Source organism: Cyprinus carpio, chromosome A18 (genome assembly GCF_018340385.1).
Source record: "Cyprinus carpio isolate SPL01 chromosome A18, ASM1834038v1, whole genome shotgun sequence".
Lineage (NCBI taxonomy): Eukaryota > Metazoa > Chordata > Actinopteri > Cypriniformes > Cyprinidae > Cyprinus > Cyprinus carpio.
In genome coordinates, this window is record NC_056589.1 from 10,694,700 (window position 1) to 10,717,784 (window position 23,085).

Below are 23,085 nucleotides of genomic sequence, written 5' to 3' on the forward strand. Positions count from 1 at the left end.
ACGTTCATTTTTAATGACGCATTTGTATGCTGAAGATCAGCGCAGACAAAGGCTGCAGACAGCACTCCTGTTTGTTATCTTTATTTTATAAAGTGCACAAAGTTTTTGTGTTATTATGTCTGTATACAAAAAAAAGTAGACCCTTTACAGATTCGATTGATGTATTGCCCTTAATCTGTACGATCAAAACTGAAAGTGTAATTTAAGTTTCTTTTCGGGGGTTATCAGGAGAAAAATACCACCAAACCGCGTATACACTTTAATCGACTCCAGAGGTTATAGGCATGCTTTAACACTGAGCTAAGTGTTTATTAGCATGTTTTAGCATGCTTCTAGAATTTTGCCAGCCTATTTAACACATGTTGATGCTATTTATTATTTTGTAAGGAGTCCATAACAGTGTTTAACAAAGACACTTCCTGTTGCCAATAGGTGGCGCCATGACTATAACCGAATACGGCCATGTTGATGTGTTCAGGACAGGACTCTTGTCAAACGTTTGAAGTTCGGGGCAGATCGGACATTGCTGGCCTGAGTTACAGCAACTTCCCTTTTCACTGCATTAGTAGCATTCTTTAGCACTTAGCTAAGTGTTGCTAGCATGTTTTAGTATGTTTCTAGCATGTTTCCAGCCTATTTAACAGTTGTTGACACTTTTTAATATGTTCCTAGGAGTCCATAACAGTTTTAACCATGTCACTTCCTGTTGCCAGCAGGTGGCGCTATGAATATAACTGAATTTGGTCATGAGTGTTTGTTCAGGACAGAACACCTATCACACATGTGAAGTTCGGGGCAGATCGGACATTGCTTGCCTGAGTTACAGCAACTTCCTGTTTCACTGCGAAACATCAAACCTTGTCATGCCGTCAGGGACACACCCCTTGACGAAAACTCAAAACCTTCGCAATTTAACATCACAATGTCTTATGATGACCCTCACCAAATTTGAAGACAATCCGATTAAAACTGTAGGAGGAGTTTCGTCAAAGTACGAGGCATGGAAATGGCAAAAACTGCACAAAAATCATACAGGAAATTCAAAATAACTTACTTCCTGTTGGGTTTTGGATTTTGTACCAAGAGACTTTTTTGTAGATAATGGTGTGCTACATGTATGTACCAATTTTCATGCATGTACGTGAAACGTAGCTCGAGGCGCACTCCGTTGAAATTGAATAGGTGGCGCTATCGAGCCATTTTGCCACACCCACTTCTGAAACCTATATCAGATGTAAATTTTCGCCAGTTCTGATCCGCGTGCAAAGTTTCGTGAGTTTTGGGAGCATGTTTAGGCCCTCAAAAATGCGACTCATTGCGGAGAAGAAGAAGAAGAATAATAATAAACGGAGCAATTCCAAGAGGGTCCTCGCACTGCAGTGCTCGGGCCCTAATAAACGGAGCAATTCCAAGAGGATCCTCGCACTGCAGTGCTCGGGCCCTAATAAACGGAGCAATTCCAATAGGGTCCTCGCACTGCAGTGCTCGGGCCCTAATAATAATAATAATAAACAAGGCAGATACAAGAGGGTCCTCACACCATCGGTGCTCGGGCCCTAATAATAAACACAGCAATTCCAAGAGGGTCCTCGCACCACCGGTGCTCGGGCCCTAATAATAAACGAAGCCGATACAAGAGGGTCCTCACACCATCGGTGCTCGGGCCCTAATAATAAACACAGCAATTCCAAGAGGGTCCTCGCACCACCATAAACAAAGCCCTAATAATAAACGAAGCCCACACAAGAGGGTCCTCACACCACTGGTGCTCGGGCCCTAATAAACAAAGCAATTCCAATAGGGTCCTCACACCATCGGTGCCCGGGCCCTAATAATAAACAAAGCAGATACAAGAGGGTCCTCACACCATCGGTGCTCGGGCCCTAATAATAAACACAGCAGATACAAGAGGGTCCTCACACCATTGGTGCTCGGGCCCTAATAAACACAGCAATTCCAAGAGGGTCCTCGCACCACCGGTGCTCGGGCCCTAATAATAAACAAAGCAGATACAAGAGGGTCCTCACACCATCGGTGCTCGGGCCCTAATAATAAACACAGCAATTCCAAGAGGGTCCTCGCACCACCGGTGCTCGGGCCCTAATAATAAACGAAGCAGATACCAATAGGGTCCTCACACCATCGGTGCTCGGGCCCTAAATATAAACACAGCAATTCCAAGAGGGTCCCCTCGCACCACCGGTGCTCGGGCCCTAATAATAAACGAAGCCGATACAAGAGGGTCCTCACACCATTGGTGCTCGGGCCCTAATAAACACAGCAATTCCAAGAGGGTCCTCGCACCACCGGTGCTCGGGCCCTAATAATAATAAACGAAGCAGATATAAGAGGGTCCTCACACCATCGGTGCTCGGGCCCTAATAATCCTTAGGGAATCAATAGGGCCCTGCGCCCATTGGCTCGGGCCCTAATAGTAAAAGCAATTACAATATGTAACTCTCAAAAAAGACATCTGTCCCTAATGAAAGCACATCAAGTTGGCAGAGTGCGAGTATTCTGTCCTCTGCATGCGTGTGCATTGAGCATGCACTGTAAAAAATTATTTAGCAGTTTAGTTGTTTCAACGATTTTTTTTTTATGTTGACACAACTTGCAGTTACTGAATTTGTTCATTCAACTAAAAATTTTAAGTTTTCACTGTCTTAACTAGTTTGAAAGTTGACTCAACTAGATTATTTGTCCTATCAACATCACTTATCGCGAGATCTCGTCATTCTCGTGAAGACCATTACAGGCAGAAGACGGTCATCAACCATATTGGTCAGCTTCTCCACAAAGTTTGTTAATTTTACCAGAATACAACTTTGGTAAGTAAAATATTTGTATTTATTGGCTTTAAGAGTAAAATTCCATTTTTTTGTATAAGAAGAGTAAGCATGGTTTAAAGAGTCATATTTTCTGTATGTATTTTAATGTTCGTTTCGCGGCACTCTGAAGCCTCAAACTACAGGCGGTTCCACAGCATTTTCCTTACATTAAAACAAATATTCTCCCATGCGATACTGAGCTGAACTTATATGGAAAACGACAAAAATACAGTTTGTTATGTATTATTTGAGCCCAGAGCTGCGTTAGAAACAGTTCAAACAGAGCGCAAGAGCGCAACGGATCACTGTGAGGATTCAGAACAGCGGGAATTTAAAAAAATAAACTGCTTTAAACCTGACGGCGTAAAGACATCCGTCAGAATATACATAGATGAAAAATTATGGAAAAAACAAGATTACTACTCAAACTGTCTCTTTTTTGCATGTTATAAGGGAAATGAAGGAGCACCATAGATGAGCACCTCCCTCAGAGTTCTTTTGGAGCGTGTAATTCAACGTTACATTTGATATCGTTGACATAAGCTTGGTTCAGATGAAGTTCTGAAGGTAAAACGTTACAAACTCTTCTTTCAGTTTTCTGAAGTAACGTTAGTCATTCAAGTGCCTCACCAGAACCCATTGTAATGCTGCGTGAATATACGGTCATAAGTAAATTGCATATGTTCAAAACTATATATTTTAGAATAAAAGTATATATCTTGTATAAATAGAGATACAATAACGATCGACACAAATGTGTGAAATTTCCTTTTATTTTGTTATAATTCTGTGTTGTGTCATTTAAAAGCATGGTCTGGATGGTAAAGTTTGTCTTTGGTAATTAAAACAAACTTGTCAATACATTTGACTTTCTCTGTAAAGATTTATTTATATATTTATGTTTATTATTTTACAGTGTTTTAACATTTTTCTGTATTTTTCATGTTTATGATATTTTGGAATGACTGGAGATAAGGTCAGAATTCAATAATCTTCTGGATGGACCGCAGCAAGTTCTTTTTGCAGTTGTATCCCTCAAAATGGTATGCAGAAATATTGGAAATGACATTCACATTGTAGAGCTTGGACAAAGTTGTAAGTAAATTTATTTATTTATAAATGCACATTTATTGGAGTCTATAAGCTTTATGATTGTAAGGCACTGTTTAATGCTTCCTTTTGTTTTTATTAAAGCACACAGACTCGGAGCAGAAATTCATCAAGGACATGACTGTTGGGATTACGGTTGTAGATGACCAAACTGAGCACCATCAATCTGCAGCGATGTGGTCCAGGTAATAGAAGAAAAAAAAACTTGGTGATCTGGGGTTGTAACACATTGTGGGGTTGTGTACTGTGTTAGACTATATGGGACTTGTCACAGAAATAAACTCATTCAGGTTTAAAACAACTTGAGGTTTAGTAAATGACAATTTTCTTTCTTTTTTCTTTTTTGGGCGAACCCTTTTAGAAAATTTAGATATTTGCACTGGAAAACAGCTTAAAAATTTAGAGAACATAATGTGACATTATTTTCCCTTCAGTTTTATTCCTTGATTTTTATATAATTGGTATTTAAAAGGTCTTTATAAAGTCTAGAATTTATCTTCATAAAACCAGCAGAAACCCTGTTTAAGGACATCGCCATTCTTTATTCTTTATTTTTTTTTATTACTGAAAAATGTTCTGGCTCACATCAGTGCTGGCATCCAATCTGATTTAAATAAATTGTCCTGGCTCTTCCAAGTTATTTAATGGCAGTAGGCAGGTGTGTGTTTTTTTTTTCTCAGCAGTCCAAAAATAGTCAAATAAAATGTAGGGCTGTGCGATATGGACAAAAAAAACCTATCATGATTTTTTTGATCAATTTTGCGATTTCGATTTTAATCACGATTTTGACACACACAGACATGCTTTAGTCATAAATGCATTCAGTATAAATTTGAAACATATTTCCAAAAAGAAAACCAATGAGAGCTTTATCAAAAAGTTGTAACATGCCTCTAGAACAGACATAAGTCAAAATAATCACTAAGTAAAGATGTCAAACAAAATGTCTAGACATATGGCAAAAAAAAACGTGTCCAGGGCTTTTTTTTTTTTTTTTTTTGCGCCATGCATTGGTCATAGAGCTCATTGTTGCGGTGCCTCAGGTGCTGAAATATATTTATTGCCCAAGGTTCACACGTACTCCATTTGCAGTGCGTATACAGTATGTGTGTGCAGTTCAGAAGCAGCAGAGAGAGCGGGTTATTGTAACGCGAAAGCACATTAAAATAATGTAATTCTCCCTTTTTTAGCCTAGTTGGTTCCGGGGGTGTATTTTCCACTTATTTTACCATTGGGATTTTAAAGTCTTCGTGTTCAGCAGAAGAAAGAAATTTGTACAGGCTTTTAACAGTTTAATACAGGAAGTTATTTTGAATGTTTGTAACTGAAACAGTTGAGGAGAACCATTTACTTTTGACTTTCATGTTTGGTTACAAACGTTCTTCTAAATATCTTCCATTTGAGGGTGAACGACAATTTTCATGTATTGGTAGCTGTCCTTTTAACAAAACACAACTTTAATAGTGTATGTACATATGTGTGTTCAGTTGTTATACATTTAATGAGTAATGTAATATTTTGTGTTTTCCCAGTCATCCGGTGAAATTAAGGGTTGTGAAAGAAATTGAAGAGGGCATTCTGATTATAACTGAGGAGCAGCAATGTGATGTGCTTCCCAAGGAATAACCAACATAGCTGTCATTTGTACATCTCGTCATCACTGACATATCCCATGTCCCCAAGGCATTTGGACTCCTAATGGGTCTGTATGCAGTGAACATCCACTACCTCAAGCACATGAAATACACCATTGAGGCTCTGCAAAAACTTGTGAAGAACAGCTGCTCCCACCATGTGTTCGCTACAGCGACAGGAATTGTAGGTGGGGGGAGTGAATGTACAGCGCTCTCTCCCTCCTTCAATACCACAACTGAGGTGCCCTTGAGCAAGGCACCGAACCCCCAACTGCTCCCCGGGCACTGCAGCATAAATGGCTGCCCACTGCTCTGGGTTTTTTTTTTTTTGCACTTGTGTGCGTGTGCACTTTGGATGGGTTAAATGGAAAGCACAAATTCCGAGTATGGATCACCATACTTGGCTGTATGTCACAAAACTTTCACTTTTCAATGTTCATGATGTGTTCATCGGCTCCACAGCAAGCTCTTTCATAAAGGGTAGGGTTTTTTTTAAGGAACTTTAGGTTCTTTTGAGCCTTTCACTACTTTTTAGAATGCTCATTAAAGTTTATCATGTTATGACTTGGAATATGCATGCTTTTACTTTCCTTTTTCTGTTTCTTGTTTTATGACCAGTAAATAGCATTATGATGTGGGAGAGTTTGGAAACTTTCAAGATCCTTCTGATGTTAACACTTATTTCTGGTCATGTTGCGCTATAAAATTTAGAATCTGACGGTTCAGATCTTTGTGCTTCAATGTGCATTCCATTCATATTTTATTATGCATAGGTGCAGTACACTCATTTTTTGTAACTAAATGTGATTGCTTTTGCCTTATATATACATACATATACTATCTTGGTTTCTCATTTTGACCAACAACTTGCATTATGGTGAGGGGAGTGCATGTTAATTTTTGCAGGGTTAATTTGCAGTGTTTAACCTTCTGATTTTCATATTGAGGTATGAAATTAAAAATAATCCCTGTGGTTTTGATCTGAGGAATTGAAATGCAACTATTCATTTTTCAATCCCATGCCAATGTTATTTATTATTACATCACACTTTCAAGTGTCGGTTCAGATATTTAGACGTGTGTGTGTGTTTGTATTTTGCTATTTTTTTTTTTATCAATTGTCAGTTGATTTGTTGACAGCAAATTGCTTGTTCAATTTAAATGTGAATGAAAGTGTTGTCTCTATCATTAAATAAATGACATTTAAAAAAAAAGTGTTTTGTCATCTTTATTTAAAAATTTAAGGCAGTGGGGTAACATTTGTTTACGATTATTGATCGACGTAAAAAAAAAAAAAAAAATCCCAGTTGACGCAACTTGATTTAGTTGAATAGACTAGAAAATAATAGTTAAGTCAACTTAAACAAATTTGTTAACTGGACTAATTCCACTCTGGGAAGTTGTTTCAACAAGAAATATTTTGTCAAGATAACAAAAAAATTTTAGGCAGCGGGGTAACAAAATATTTTTAGTTGACTCAACAAATTCTTTTTTACAGGGTGCATATACAGATAGCCAAACACTGTAAAGAGATGAAGAGGCTTCAGTGATGACTCAGATGATAAAGTAAATTTTCTCTTTACTTGACTTTGTTGAGTGCAATCAAGTTGTTTCTCTCAATCTCTGTTACATTTTTTTTGTGAAACTGCAAAATAAATACAAGAATTCTTACTTTACATATAAACAAACAAAATACACAAACTCGTTCTGCAATTTTTACATTAACATCGCTAAATTACAGTAGCTAGTTGTTATGGTATCACATCACATCTTTTGAACGTACGCATAATGCACGTGAAACCGTTAACATGCTTTCAATATATATAAATATTAATAAGTTCCAAATACAAAGTATATAAAATAACAAATATAAATGATAAACTTACAAGCAAAGCTTCTCCAGGTCATTACACAATCAATAGAAACAGCTTAAAGAAGCATGCAATCTCTCTGCTGCACAGAACGGGAAAATGGCAGCCACACTTTGCGTGCTTGAAAGCATAACAAATAAAGTTTATCAAACATTAGTTTAGCTTAACCTATGACAAACAGCGCCCTCCAGAGGGGAGGAAGGAGTAATGTTAGACATGGCATAATACTCCCCGTCTGGTATTAAGTATAATACCACTCTTAATTTCTATATTCACAAGATAATTTAAGACAAAAGCAAAATAAACTCTGTAATAGGTCGTAAGAAAGTTTTAGCAGTACCACTCTTAGTGACTTTCAGTTCCAGTTTTCTGACTTTGCCATCTGAGTCAATGATAGCTTTGGTGACCAAAGCCATTGGCCATTCGTTCCTTTTAACCTGATTATCTTTCAGAAGGACCAGGTCTCCTTCCTTGATATTAGGTTTGTTGTCTTGCCATTTCTTACGGGGCTGAAGGGATGCAAGGTATTCTCGCCTCCACCTTTCCCAAAATATGCTGGAAAGATACTGCACTCTTTTCCACTGTTTTTTTGCTTGGCTGAGGAGAAGTGGCGATTCAGGATCGGTAGAAATCGATGCAAGAGGTCTTGCATTGACAATAGCACACACGTCAGCCATTAGAGTTGACAGCATTTCGTGAGTCAGATGTGAGGAGCTGATCTGAGGAAGCATGGAATCTAAAATCCATCTTGAAAGTTCAATCATCCTCTCTCATGCTCCTCCCATGTAGGACGAATGAGGTGGGTTAAAGATCCACTTGCAACCTTCTACACTAAGGTATTTTGTCATGCTTGAATCTTTGGTAGAGAACACAAGCATGTTGAGCTCTATGGAAGCTTGACTTGTCCATTGACTCTACCAGCTCAATATGGATGGCTCGCACAGATAAACATTTGAAAATTACTGCCCATCTTTTACCAAAAGCATGACCTCCACGGGTAGGGCGTGCTGATACGTTCCAAGGGCCAAACACGTCTAAGCCGACGTTAATAAAGGGTGGCTCCATGTTGATGCAGTCAGGTGGGAGGTCTGCCATTTTCTATTCAGCTGTTTTACCTCTTTGTTTGCAGCAAGTGTTGCACTTGTGCAGGATGCCATTGATGCGTCTTTTTGCTCCGACTATCCAGAATCATCCAGTGCTGATTGCTCCTTCTGTGAATATTTGACCTTGATGATTAACTTTCTCGGGGTAATGATTTGTTAGGAGGATTGCTATGTAATTATAGTTGGGAATGATGAGAGGGTGTTTCTCACTGCTGAGGAGTGCGGATTGTTCCAGTCTGCCTCCGATTCTTAGAAGGCCGTGTTCCAGGACTGGGTTCAGCCTCTTGAGGGAACTTTGTTTGGGAATCTTTTCATTCTCCAGACAAGCAATTTCTACTTTATAAGCCTCTTTTTGTACGCATCTGATGATGACATTTTCAGCTTGAGTTAGTAACTCGGGTGTGTATGAACTCTCGCAACGGTGCCAGCCGCGACATGTCTTTTCATTGTTTTTTAATGACAGAGCAATGTGAACAATTGAAGCTATGGCTCTTCTTAAAGATTTCCAAGAAGAAAATATTTCGAAGCGGTGAGAACCGAGACTGGGATTAGGGTTTAAACAGGTTGTGGCGTGTGTTAGCACCTCCATGTCTGCATCTGGAGCGATGAGACTATAGGGAGCCTCTTTCACAGGGGTGGATGCTGAATGTTGCAGAAATGGTGGACGAGTGAGCCAGTTTGTTTCAGTTAGGCGGCACACAGGAACTGGTCTAGTAGCAACATCGGCAGGGTTTTGTGAGGTTGGAATGTACCGCTACTGCTCTGGGTGAGTGAATTTTCTGATTCTTTGCACTGTTGCTGAGGCACATGTAAAATCGTCAGGTCTCATTGCAGATGTACCCCAGAACGACTTTGCTGTCTGTGTAGAATAGTAGGGTGTCAGGTTTGATGTCTAGTTCTTGGACAATTTTTTCCACTATTTCAACAAGGGGTGCATCTCAGTCTGACTTAATGTTTAAAAGTTCACGGAGTAGCAGTTTTCCTTGAATGGTGATTGGCACAACCATGCTGAGAGGGTCAAACAAGCTATTTACAGTCGCCAGGACTCCTCTACGTGTGAATGGCTTGTCATTGAGGTTGACGTGGAATGTGAATGTATCATTCTGGAGATCCCAACTCAAGCCAAGACTGCACTGCAAAGGGGTTGAATGAGTGTCTAGATTCAGATGTTTTAAGTCTTTAGCATAGTCGGCTGAAGAGAATGCATGCATCACAGCAGGGCTGTTGGATGCTAAACTGTGGAGTCTTAGGCTAAAGATAGCGAGCATATCTTTGGTGGCCTTAAGCAAACTGATTGCTTCGCTGATGGAAGAAAATGACTTAAGTCCGTCGTCAACGTAAAAGTCTCTTTCGATGAAATGTCTTGCGTCTGTACCAAACTCTGCTTCACCGTACAAGGCAGCACGTCTAAGACCATAAATGGCAACAGCTGGGGAAGGGCTATTGCCGAAGATGTGAACTTTCATGCGATATTCTTCCATGCTTTCAGACATATCATTGTTCTTGAACTACAGAAAGTGGAGGAAGTAGCAATAATCCCAACAAACAACAATTGAGATCTGTTAGCAGCACATCGTTCAAAGATACGCCATGAAACTGTGCAGAAAAATGTGAATGAATAAACTGTTGTTGAGATCTGTTAGCAGCACATCGTTCAAAGATACGCCATGAAACTGCGCACTGGAGTCGAACACTTGAGTCATTACGCATGTAGGCTTCCCTGCATACAAACTCTGTGAAAAATGTGAATGGAGGAAATGGTACCTGGAACTGAAGATTGTATTGAGACCATTGGGACATCCACTTCTCTTGGAGGTTAGGAGGAAGTTTGTTGACAATAGGTGCCATGCCCTGCGCTGTGTCCAAGAAAGAGAGCCCGGGTAAGTAGCCTCCAAGCTTTGTTGACTCCACCTCTTTGAGAAGATCTGCAAGTTCTCTTAACTTTTGGTGTTCTTTGTTTCTGATTTAAGGGAAACCGTCCAGTTTATCAAGGAGCGTTTTCTCAATTATTTCCGCACTCCCAAAGCTTATTTCTAGACAGGACCATGCCATTCTACAGCAAGCTGCCGGACCAGCAACATGAGTGAGTGATAGTCCTTCTAGAACATTAATAAATGACGACTTCCAGGCTAAGTAATTTTCTGGGTGATCATCAAACTTACTAAGCCCTGAGTTCACAAGCTCACGACATACTAGGTATCTGGCTATTACACTCATACCTGCATGGTCTGAAGAGGATGGATGTTGCGTTGTACTGCTAAGATAGGAAGTCTGAAGTTTGTTCGATTTCTCTGAAACTGAAACTTGTCCATATGCTTGGTTAATGTTAATGTTGATGTGTAAGGCAATTTAACAGGAGTGTGCTGAGGAAATGGTCGCTGTGTGCTGGGCATTCTGGGCTGACTTACTTGGTATGGTTTAGGAGTAGACATGCGGTTCAGTCTGTCAGCATCTTGTGTGACATGGCTTGTGGCAGTCGTGGTGAGCAGTGCAGGCGGTATCATGAACTGTTCATTATCACAGGAACTTGATCCAGAAAGACTGTCCACATAGTCCTTTGTGCGCTTTTCAACAGTCTCCTGTGGAAATGCTGTTACATCAATCGCCATATTAATTTCTCCTGGCTCAATCTCTGCTGCAGCCGCTTCCAGAATATCAGCTTCTTTTGCTGCCGCTGCAATCTCCTTTTTATGCTGTAGAGATAACAGTTCAGATTCCAGTTTAGCCTTTTCTAGCAGTACTTCTGCCTCTCTTTGGACAAATGTTGTACGTGCTCTTACTGCTTCCACTTTAGCTTGTGCTCTGGTTGCTGCCATACTTGCAGTGGACGATCTTGAGCTCTTGGAAGAGGCAGATATCAATGACCTAGTTTCCAGTTGATTAAGTGAGACATTCAATGTGGTCTGCTGTTGCTCCTCAGCTTTCTCTTTAACATCCATCTTGAGCCAGTTGCGATGGGTGAAATAACTAGATAGCTGTTTTTCTTGTAAGTGCTGTGTTCTGCCAGTCGCGATGATGGTTTTTCACTATTCTGTCCTCTGCATTCGTGTGCATTGAGCATGCATATACAGATTGCCAAACATTGTAAAGAGATGAAGAGGCTTCAATGATGATTCACATGATTAAGTAAATTTTCTCTTTACTTGACTTTGTTGAGTGCAATCAAATTGTTTCTCTCAATCTTTGTTACATTCTTTTGTGAAACTGAAAAATAAATACAAGAATGCTTACTTTACATATAAACAAACAAAATACACAAACTCGTTCTGCAATTTTTACATTAACATCGCTAAATTACGGTAGCTAGTTGTTATGGTATTACATGGAGATCTTTTGAATGTACACATAATGCATGTGAAACCGTTAACATGCTTTCAATATATATAAATATTAATAATACAACGTATATAAAATAACAAATATAAATGATAAACTTACAAGCAAAGCTTCTTCAGGGCATTACACAATGAATAGAAACAGATTAAAGGAGCATGCGATCTCTCTTCTGCGCAGAACAGGAAAATGGCAGCTGCGCTTTGTGTGCTTGAAAGCATAAAAAATAGTTTTATCAAACATTAGTTTAGCTTAACCTATGACAAACAGCACCCTCCAGAGAGAAGGAAGGAGTAATGTTAGACATGGCATAAAAGCGAGGGTCATGGCAGGATGCATATCCATCACTCATGGTGCACCTCGGTTTCAGACAAACAAAAGAAGTGAGGAATATTTAACAGCATCGGTCGCGGTGATGATGAGCCGAGCACCAGTGATCGCCGCCGCGCCTCTCGTTTCTCATGCCGCTCCATGTCAAACGGACAGTGCAGTTCTTTTCACGAGCAGAGATTGCTACTAGATGAATCATGTAAAAAAAATATTATTTTTTTATCTTGGTTCCTTTGTCGTAAGTTATGCTATTACTCCATTAATTTATAATAGCCTATATATCCAGCACTCACTGAACGCAGTCCCTGGCTTATTGCCATCTACACTTACCTAAAGGATTATTAGGAACACCTGTTCAATTTCTCATTAATGCAATTATCTAATCAACCAATCACATGGAAGTTGCTTCAATGCATTTAGGGGTGTGGTCCTGGTCAAGACAATCTCCTGAACTCCAAACTGAATGTCAGAATGGGAAAGAAAGGTGATTTAAGCAATTTTGAGCGTGGCATGGTTGTTGGTGCCAGACAGGCCAGTCTGAGTATTTCACAATCTGTTCAGTTACTGGGATTTTCACACACAACCATTTCTAGGGTTTACAAAGAATGGTGTGAAAAGGGAAAAACATCCAGTATGTGGCAGTCCTGTGGGTGAAAATGCCTTGATGCTAGAGGTCAGAGAAGAATGGGCCGACTGATTCAAGCTGATAGAAGAGCAACTTTGACTGAAATAACCACTCGTTACAACCAAGGTATGCAGCAAAGCATTTGTGAAGCCACAACACGCAGAACCTTGAGGCGGATGGGGGTGGGTGTTATTCTTGGCACACTTTAGGCCCCTTAGTGCCAATTGGGCATCGTTTAAATGCCACAGCCTACCTGAGCATTGTTTCTGACCATGTCCATCCCTTTATGACCACCATGTACCCATCCTCTGATGGCTACTTCCAGCAGGATAATGCACCATGTAACAAAGCTCGAATCATTTCAAATTGGTTTCTTGAACATGACAATGAGTTCACTGTACTAAAATGGCCCCCACAGTCACCAGATCTCTACCCAATAGAGCATCTTTGGGATGTGGTGGAACGGGAGTTTCATGCCCTGGATGCGCATCCCACAAATCTCCATCAACTGCAAGATGCTATCCTAACAATATGGGCCAACATTTCTAAAGAATGCTTTCAGCACCTTGTTGAATCAATGCCACGTAGAATCAAGGCAGTTCTGAAGGCGAAAGGGGGTCAAACACAGTATTAGTATGGTGTTCCTAATAATCCTTTAGGTGAGTGTATAACAACTTTGATCTGATCATAAAGTCTTTCCAAGTAACAGGGCTTAAGTCCAAGTCAAGTCTCGAGTCATTGCTGTCAAAGTCTAAGTCGAGTCTCAAGTCTTCTTTAATTATGTCGAGTCGAGTCGCAAGTCATTAAATTTGGGATTCAAGTCTGAGTCAAGTTTCAAGTCATGTGACTCGAGTCCACAGCCCTGCCTTGTTCCCATGAGATAATATGTAGTGGCTATTACAAAAATAAGAGAACCCAACATGTCCCCTCCCAGTCATTGTAGTAATAGGCCAAAATGCTTCGTTCGACTATTCGGAGATCATCTACTCTTCCCTGTGAATAACATCTGACCTTCTTTCTGTGCAATCTGAATTTCTGCGCTTTGAATTTTAGAATATTGAATTTCAAATGATGTTCTGAATTTCTTAATCTTGAAAACTTAAAGCTATATTTTTAAAAACTGGATATTTGCAGACTAAGAATTCAGAACAAAAAATCTGCTATTTAAAAATACATGTAAAAAAATTCAATTGTGTTAAATTTCAAATATTCAAGTTAAGAATTTAAACAAAACTTTGTTAAATGACGCATAATACTCAGTTTTGTTAAATGACACGTCAATAATTCAAATTTACACAATTCAGATAGTTTTGTCATATTTTAAGCCCCATAGTACTGCACTATAAAATATCACCCAGTCACTGGGAGCCAGGACAATTTTAAATATAACTCTGATTATATTTGTCTGAAGTCATATACACCTAAGTAGGGCTGAACGATTTTGGAAAATAATCTAATTGCGAATGTTTTTTTTTATTTTTTTTTACCAATATTGTGATTGCGATTTAATACGTGATTATTTTTTAAAGCACTTTATGTGCTGTATTATTCAACAAAGATGAGCTAAAAATCACTGTATAGTATGACCAACACAATATTAGATAGGTTAAACGTAAATGTTATTTTCTGCAGGCCAGGCCTATATTACAATGAAATTAGGTGATGCATGATTTGATATGAACAACATTTTTATTTAACAACTACAATCACAGTAGTATATTGACTAGGGGTGTAAGAAAATATTGATACACGTGAGTATTGCGATATTTTGTTTGCCGATACTGTATCGATTCTCAAAAATGGAATATCGATATTTAAAATTAAAAATAATACAAGATTCATGGCAGTTGTATCGTTTTGAGTTTACATCCCGACCGCTAGATGGCAGTCTTCATCTATGAACAACAGTGAGAGTAACAGGAAATACTAGCATTAGGGCATGCCACTAATGTTAGCATTTATATTGCTATTCGCTGCTAGTAATGGAGAATGAAAGAATTGTCCCTGTTCCTGGTTTGGTGTACAAAGCTGAAGTGTGGCGTCATTTGGGCTTTTGTGGTAACATCCACCTCAGTCCCGCCGCGTCCTTTTGTTCAGATTAAAATGTTATGACATTGTATGTCACAATTGTAAACTGAAACTGTATTAGGGGTGTAACGATACGCGTATTCGTATCGAACCGTTCGGTAATATTATATATATATATAACGATACGCGTATTCGTATCGAACCGTTCGGTACGACGCTTTCAGTTCGGTACGCGGTACGCATTATGTACCGAACGGTTCGTTGGAGTAATTAATTATATTTGAAAAAAAAAAAAAAAGAGAGAGAAAGAAATATAATGTTATGCGTTCAACAAGGTAGCCCAATAACCCAAACGACGTAACAGGCAACGCCCCTGACACCCCCGAAGAAAAAAAAACACCAACTTATATGTTTATGTTAGGCTACTCAGTCAGGCACTCGCTCACTCAGTACGCGCTGAAGGCTCGTTGCAAAATGGCTAATGCGTTTAACAGACCAGAAATAGAAGATCCTCCAATAACCAACAGGTCTGGTGTTTGGGTGCACTTTGGATTCCCTGTAAGCTATGATGGTGATGGCAAGAGAGTGGTGGATAAAAAACAACGGTATGTGGCATCTGCTATGTGACAATAGGGTACACCAGCGGGAATACTTCAAACATGTCAACTCATTTATGCCGACATCACCCCAGTGTGTCAGTGTCTGGAACAAGACGAAAAAAAGGAGAAACATACACACCACAAACTATCCCTGCAGCATTTAGACAGACATTTCCAACTGATTCAAACAGGGCAAAAGACATCACCGCGGCGATTGGTACATTTATAGCCGCGGATATGAGACCTTACTCTGTAGTGGAAAACGCAGGTTTTAAGAACATGCTTAATGTAATTGAGCCCCATTACAGTATTCCTTCACGAGCCCATTTCAGCCAGACCGTAATTCCTGCTTTGTACCAAAAAACAAAAGCCCAAATAGAGAACCAATTGGCCAAAGCATCAGCGGTTGCTCTGACAACAGACAGCTGGACGTCAAGGGCTACACAAAGCTACCTGACTGTGACGGCACATTACATTACCGATGAATGGGAGTTGAACAGCCACGTTCTTCAGACACGCCCCTTGATAGTCACACAAGTGAGGATTTGGCCAAAGGGATGACAGAAGCAGTGGAAGTGTGGAAGTTGGAGAGAGCTAATGTAACTATTCCTGTAACTACTGACAATGCCAGGAATATAGTTAATGCTGTTGTTGGAGCTGCTGGACTTGGTCCACAAATAGGGCGCTTTGCCAGTGTCATTAATCTAGCATCGCAGAAAGCAATGGCAGTGCAGCAGATCTCTCGCCTCCTAGCAAAGATCAGAAAAATTTTGACATTTTTTCACAGAAGCACAACAGCGGCCCATGTGTTGAAGACAAAACAGGAGTTGCTGCAGCTTCCTGTTCACAAACTCATCCAAGATATGCCAACTAGATGGAATTCAAGCTATGATATGATAGAAAGATATATTGAACAGCAGGCTGCAGTGTATTCTGCAATGACAGACAAAACTGTGAAGAAAAATGTTAAAGACATTATGACTTTGTCTGAAAACGACATGAGACTGGCTGAGAATGTCATCACAGTTTTGAAATCTTTGAAAACTGTGACAACCCTTATGTGCACCAAATCCTCTCCATCTGCATCTATGGTCCTTCTTATGAAAATGATGATCCTGAAATCCATGGTACTGTCTGATGATGACAGCCCAGTAGTGAAGGATGTCAAAACAACCATCAAAAATGACCTGCAGCAGCGATACACAGCACCTGATCTTCAAGATTACCTACACAAGAGCACAGCTTTGGATCCACGTTTTAAGTCACTGCAACACTTGGATTCTACCACTTGCCTGAAAGTCTATGAAGCTCTAACCACAGAGATTGTGAGTATTATTGAACTACTGGTACTATTTATATTTTGCTGCTTACTATATTTTTGATTAATTATTTGCATACCTTTATGGGGTTTTTTAAATAAAATTTTCATATCCTTACTTTGACACTGAATACATCCAGATGTTGTGTTCATTATAATCTGTTCTGTATTGTTGTATCCCATGTCCTTGTGTATAACAGTTGTAATAGTTTGTGTGATTTATAATAACCTTTTGTAGTGAATCCCATGCTATGGATTATATGATGCATGTATCTAAGATTATTGTTGTTTATATTTCTCAAGGAGCAAGGCTACAGGCACCACAGAGTCAGCAACCTCTATGGAGACTCAGACAGAGGACTTGCAGCCCTCAACATCACCTCCACAAGAAAAGAAATCAGCCATGACTGAACTTTTTGGAGGAATGTTCATGACCCATCATCATGAGCCAAGCCCCAAATCTGTGGCCAAAATGGCAGAGGAGGAGATGAAATTGTTCACGGCAGTGGACTCTATTCCCCTGGATGCAGATCCACTGAAATGGTGGAAAACCCATGAGCACTTATAACCTCATTTTGCCATGTTGGCATGGCGTTACTTGGCTGTGCCTGGAACCTCTGTCCCTAGTGAGAGGGTGTTTTCCACTGCTGGGGACATTGTCACATCAAGCAGATCTGTGCTGTCCACAGAAAATGTGGACACTCTCATCTTTCTGAAAAAAAACTTCACAATTAAGTAAAAATACAGTCCATATAAAGAGTTATAGAGTTTCATATAAAAACAAAATTATTTTCTTTGTATTTGTTCATAACTACTACAATATAACATTTTCATTTTTTTATAAGGAGCTGTTTTTGTTTAATACAGTATGCTGCTAAGAAAACACCATAGAAGATGGTTAAAGTATAGATCCATCATTGTTCAATGTAAAAAAAAAAACACTCATACTATGTTAGCTTTAATAAATAAAACATTTAAAAAAAAATCAAGGAAATTTATCTGCCAATTTTTTCTTTTTGCTGTATCTAAAACGTACCGAACAGAACCGTGACACCAGTGTATCGTATCGAACCGAACCATGAATTTTGTGAACTGTTACACCCCTAATATATATATATACCATATATATATATATATATATATATATATATATATATATATATATATATATATATATATGTATATATATATATGTATATGTGGTACCCAAACAAAACACATTTTACACGTACTGCACTCAATAGCCTGCAAGCACTTTAAATTCCCAAACCCCCCACATTTTACTCGTACTGCACTCAATAGCATTGAATGTTACAGGGACTGTTTATTGCAAATGCAGATCCCACTGTGTTCTGATTAAATAATTTTTATTTACTTATTGCTAAGGTTTGCATATGGTGGTGTGTTAGAAATATCCCAATATATCGCCTTGCTGACAGTACATATCGTATAGCAACCCCTGTATCGTGATACGTATCGTGTCGCCAGATTCTTGGCAATACACAGCCCTAATATTGACTGATTTGTTGAATGTCCAACCTTGTAAGCATGTAATAATTATGACAACACAAAGCACTGACAAATAAGCCTGGTGTAAACATTAATATACAAATCACAAAAACTAAAGTAGATTGCAGAACTATAAAAACAAATCTGTTGCTTTACTACACTACATTAGGTAAAGTCACTGTAATAAACATATGTAAACATGTGGACTGCACTTTTTAAACATTGTCTGTTAACTTTAGACCAGTGGTTCTCAAACTTTTCTGATCGTGCCAAATAATTTCACTAAACATTATGAAAAAATGTTTTTTCTTTTTTTTTTAAATCCTACAGGGAAAAAAAAAACAATATGAAAAAAAGAGATAATAACTGTTATTATTATTCTCTCTGTTATTTATTTATTTATTTATTGTGGGTTTCATGCTGTCCGCTACTAAGGCTTAGGACACACACAGGCTTTCCTCCTCACTAACGACATTAAACACCGTGTCTACAACGGACGCGAGCAGCAAAATACAGTAAAACCAATCAGTGACGCTGTCTACACTGAATACGGTGTGGCGCGACATAACCTGACATTAAACTGATGCCTTCTTCTATTTATTACGTACTGACACAAAGTTAAATGATTTGCAATGGTTTCTTTGTCACATCCAGTGTACAGTAGAGCTGTTGCAGCACAATTTTTATTTTTTTAATTTTTTTAAACAAGATGGCGGCGCATCCACACGCAGCGGCTTCTCTCACTCCCGTTAGAATGGTGTTTTCGTGTTTTTTGTCTTGTGAGTCTCAGTGTTTTTGTACGTCTTCATCGCGTCTAGCTGTCCTTAAGCGCGCATATAGTCGTGAGTTTCTGCTGGATGTCGGCAGAACCACATTTTTATAGTTAAACTCTGTGCCCACGGAAGAGCTGCGGGACCTCGGGCTGCTCTGGAGGTCTACACCATCACTTACCCCCACTACTGCATCTCGCCCACAGCGGAGGCGCCACAAGCGGCGTGAGAGGAAGCAGAAGAGGGGTAAGCGCGGAGTTATCCGGGCTAGGCTCATGGCTAACCCACACAAGCCAGCTATCCCCACCATCGTACTGGCTAACGTATGCTCTTTGGACAATAAACTGGACTACATCCGATTACTACGCTCAACTCAGAAAACTGTAAGAGACTGTTGTGTTTTTGTATTCACGGAAACATGGCTTAGCAACAGCTTTCCAGACGGCGCTATTCAGCTCGATCAGCTGACATGCTATCGAGCGGACAGAGCTCTTGTCGCGGGAGGTAAAACCCGCGGCAGTGGGCTCTGTGTTTACATCAATGACGCGTGGTGCCGCGATGCTGTTGTGATCTGCAAACAAGGCTCGCCCCTGGTGTAGTTTATGATCATTAAGTGCTGGCCGTTCTATCTACCGAGGGAATATACAGCCATACTGCTCGTTGCTGTATACATTCCTCCGAACTCCAACAACAGTAACAGGAACGATGCACTAAATGAACTGTACCAGCACATCAGTGAGTACCAGACCGCCCACCCTGATGCTTTTCTCATCATAGCTGGGAAATTTCAACCATGCAGACTTAAAGATCATCTATTTTCAGTGTCCACTTTTCTTTTCTACACAATCACCATGTTTTTAGTGTCACATCGTATCTACACTGGACGCGACAAAGCATTGCAAATCATTTTAGCATTGTGTCAGCCTACGTTATAAATAGAATGAGACAGCAGTTTACTGTCGGGATTTCTCGTGTTGCACCGCATCCAAAACAGCATCACTGATTATAACTAGTTCTATTGTATTTTATTGCGTCGCACCGATCACGTCCGGTGTAGACACGATGTAAGTTAATGTAGCTTTCTGATGCTGCAAAAAATAACACCTTAATATTTAAAATTGTTAACTAGCTCTATTGCCTTTTGATTGATCTTAGTTATAAATCCACTCATTTCCTTCCTTCTTATTGAAAAACACATTGAGACAGTTTTTAAACAATTCAAGGTCAAACAGTTGTTTTACAGCCACTGTAACACACCAGTCATTTAATTTGTTAACATATCTATAGCTAAGCGTGAAGTCTGTGCCAATACATAAATGACTGTGTCGTCTGCATATAACTGACATTTAGTTTGCTTACAACAATTTGGTAAATCATTGACATATAAGGAAAACAACAATGGACCCAGAATTGACCCTTGAGGGAGACTCATCTCATTATTTCGTAAAGCTGATCTTGAATTATTTATTTTAACACATTGATCGCGAGATTCTAAATATAATCTAAACCAATTTATTGCCTGCTGAGAGAAGCTAAACAAATTTAATTTATGTAGGAGAATTTCATGATTCACGGTATCAAATGCCTTTTTGAGATCCTAAAACACTGTGCCTACTACATTGCCATTATCTAAAGCTCCCTTAATAAATTCTGTGAGAAAGCAGTTTGCCATTTCTGTTGAATACTTAGGCCTAAAACCAAACTATTTAGAGTGAAGTAGATCATGTTTTTCTAGATAGCTAATAAGTTATTCAGATACCAACTTTTCCAAAATTTTAGAGATTACAGGGAGTATAGAAATTGGTCTATAATTCTGAACCTCATCAACTGATCCTGCCTTAAAAATTGGAGTTATAATAGAATAATTATAAAAAGTCTAGAAAGTTATGTTTTTTTTTTTTTTTTTTTTTTTTTTTAAGAACCAAAAGGTTCTTCTTTGAAGAAACTTTTAAGCACCTTTATTTTTAAGAGTGTATGTTTTTCACACTTTCTGTGTTTAATTAGTAAAATGCAATTTTATAAGACGAGTTGAATCATGTAGACAATAGGTTAAAGCAACACTATGTAACTTTTTCTGTTCAAAATTTGCAAAATGTATATAATGAGCGAGTAATCTTAAATTAATCTAAACAAAAGTGCCTTTTTGTCTTATCCCAAATCATTACGGTACATTTATAATAAGTGATTATTTGTTGACTATTGTTGCCTGTCCGGGTCGTCACCGCTGTGGAGTAACACATACCTTCGTGAATCGCCATAGACAAACTTGGAGAAGTAGCTCCGGTTAGAATGTTCTTCCATGGGATGCGTGCAGTTCTGTTTATTAACTGCTAGAGCACCAAAATTTACATAGTGTTGCTTTAAGTAAAAATATTAATATGCAATAGCACATAAATATAGCAAAATGCTCCTCTTTATAGTTGTTTTTTTAGCTGACTGATGAGCTTATGGACATCGGATGGTTATTCTGAGGTAAATTTATATTACGTTGCAATGTTTACAAGCTTTACACGTTTTCCGCAGACACTAAATGAGCTTTTACATGAGACATTTCAGTAAGTTGTACTGTAGGCTCTCTTATAAAATAGCCTACCTTTTGATGTTAATTCATGTTCATTATGTACTATAGTAGTAAAGAGAAAGATTAAATGGGTTACTTGCCGCTTGAACTGAGGCGCTTAAGCGAACGCGCCTGCCGCATTAAAGAATGCCATGTTAAAACTGTATTTATTGTTTGTATTTCATTATGAATTTTGAATAATTTTAAAGCTCATACTTTGTTTATTAAAAAGTAACAAAGCACAAAGCTTTTTGCGATTACTGGACGGCAAGTGCGATTCAAATAATGAAGTTCATGCATTAACAGAACAGCATAGACCTAAGATCTTGTTAAGAAGAAGCCATATTAGTAATGATTATAAACAAGAATTGTTAACTAAAGGTCGACTGATTGATCAGCCGATTTTGGGCATTTTTAAATTAATCGGCATCGCCCGACTGTGCTGCAAATTAGGCTGATTCATAGGCAGGCGCACCGGCGGGCAGCTAAAGTGTTGTTGCAGAACTCCCTCTGAGGCTGCGTGAGAGACGGAGCAGCTCACACTCTGCAGCAGCGGCTTGTTCACACACAGCTTCAGCTAATGGCAGAGCAAAACAGCCAGTTTGGGAATTACGTTTTACCCTACTAGAATTGATGCCAGAAAGTTATCATATTCATAAGTGCAACAAGTCATTTGCATGTAAAAGTAGAAACGCGTTCAATTCAGACGAAACTTTTGTGCTGATTTTTGTGCATGTTAACTTACCTCATGAAATGTGTGTGTAGGTCCGACAAAATCCTCCAGGATGTTATTATTATTATTATTATTATAAACCTCTTATTCTGAGGTCATCTTAGCCACCAGATCCAGTCTGTCTCCAGATCAGAGGGTCACTGCAGTCACCCGGATCCAGTACGTATCCAGCCCAGATGGTGGATCAGCACCTAGAAAGGACCTCTACAGCCCTGAAAGACAGCAGAGACCAGGACAACTAGATGAGCCGCAGAGACAGATCCCCTGTAAAGACCTTGTCTCAGATGACCACTGGGACAAGTCCACAGGAAACAGATGATTCTTCTGCACAATCTGACTTTGTTGCAGCCTGGAATTGAACTGCTGGTTTTGTCTGGCCAGAGGAGAACCCCCTGACTGAGCCTGGTTTCTCCCAAGGTTTTTTCTTCATTCTGTCACCGATGGAGTTTTGGTTCCTTGCCGCTGTCGCCTCTGGCTTGCTTAGTTGGGGACACTTCATTTACAGCAATATCGTTTACTTGATTGCAAATGATTGCACAGATACTATTTAAACTGAACTGAGATAAATGACATCACTGAATTCAATGATGAACTGCCTTTAACTGTCATTTTGCATTATTGACACACTGTTTTCCTAATTAATTTTGTTCAGTTGCTTTGACACAATCTTTTTTGTTTAAAGCGCTTTATAAATAAAGGTGACTTTACTTAACTTGACTTGACTATGTCATCGC

The 23,085-nt window shown here is 39.1% G+C and overlaps 1 long non-coding RNA gene across 1 annotated transcript; it reads left to right on the forward strand.

Moving 5' to 3' along the window:
- Nucleotides 1-3,572: 3,572 nt before the first annotated feature.
- Nucleotides 3,573-5,850, forward strand: LOC122148666. The gene is made up of 3 exons (XR_006162541.1): nucleotides 3,573-3,923; nucleotides 4,023-4,123; nucleotides 5,471-5,850. It is a non-coding gene; the product is annotated as an uncharacterized LOC122148666 (long non-coding RNA).
- Nucleotides 5,851-23,085: the final 17,235 nt, after the last annotated feature.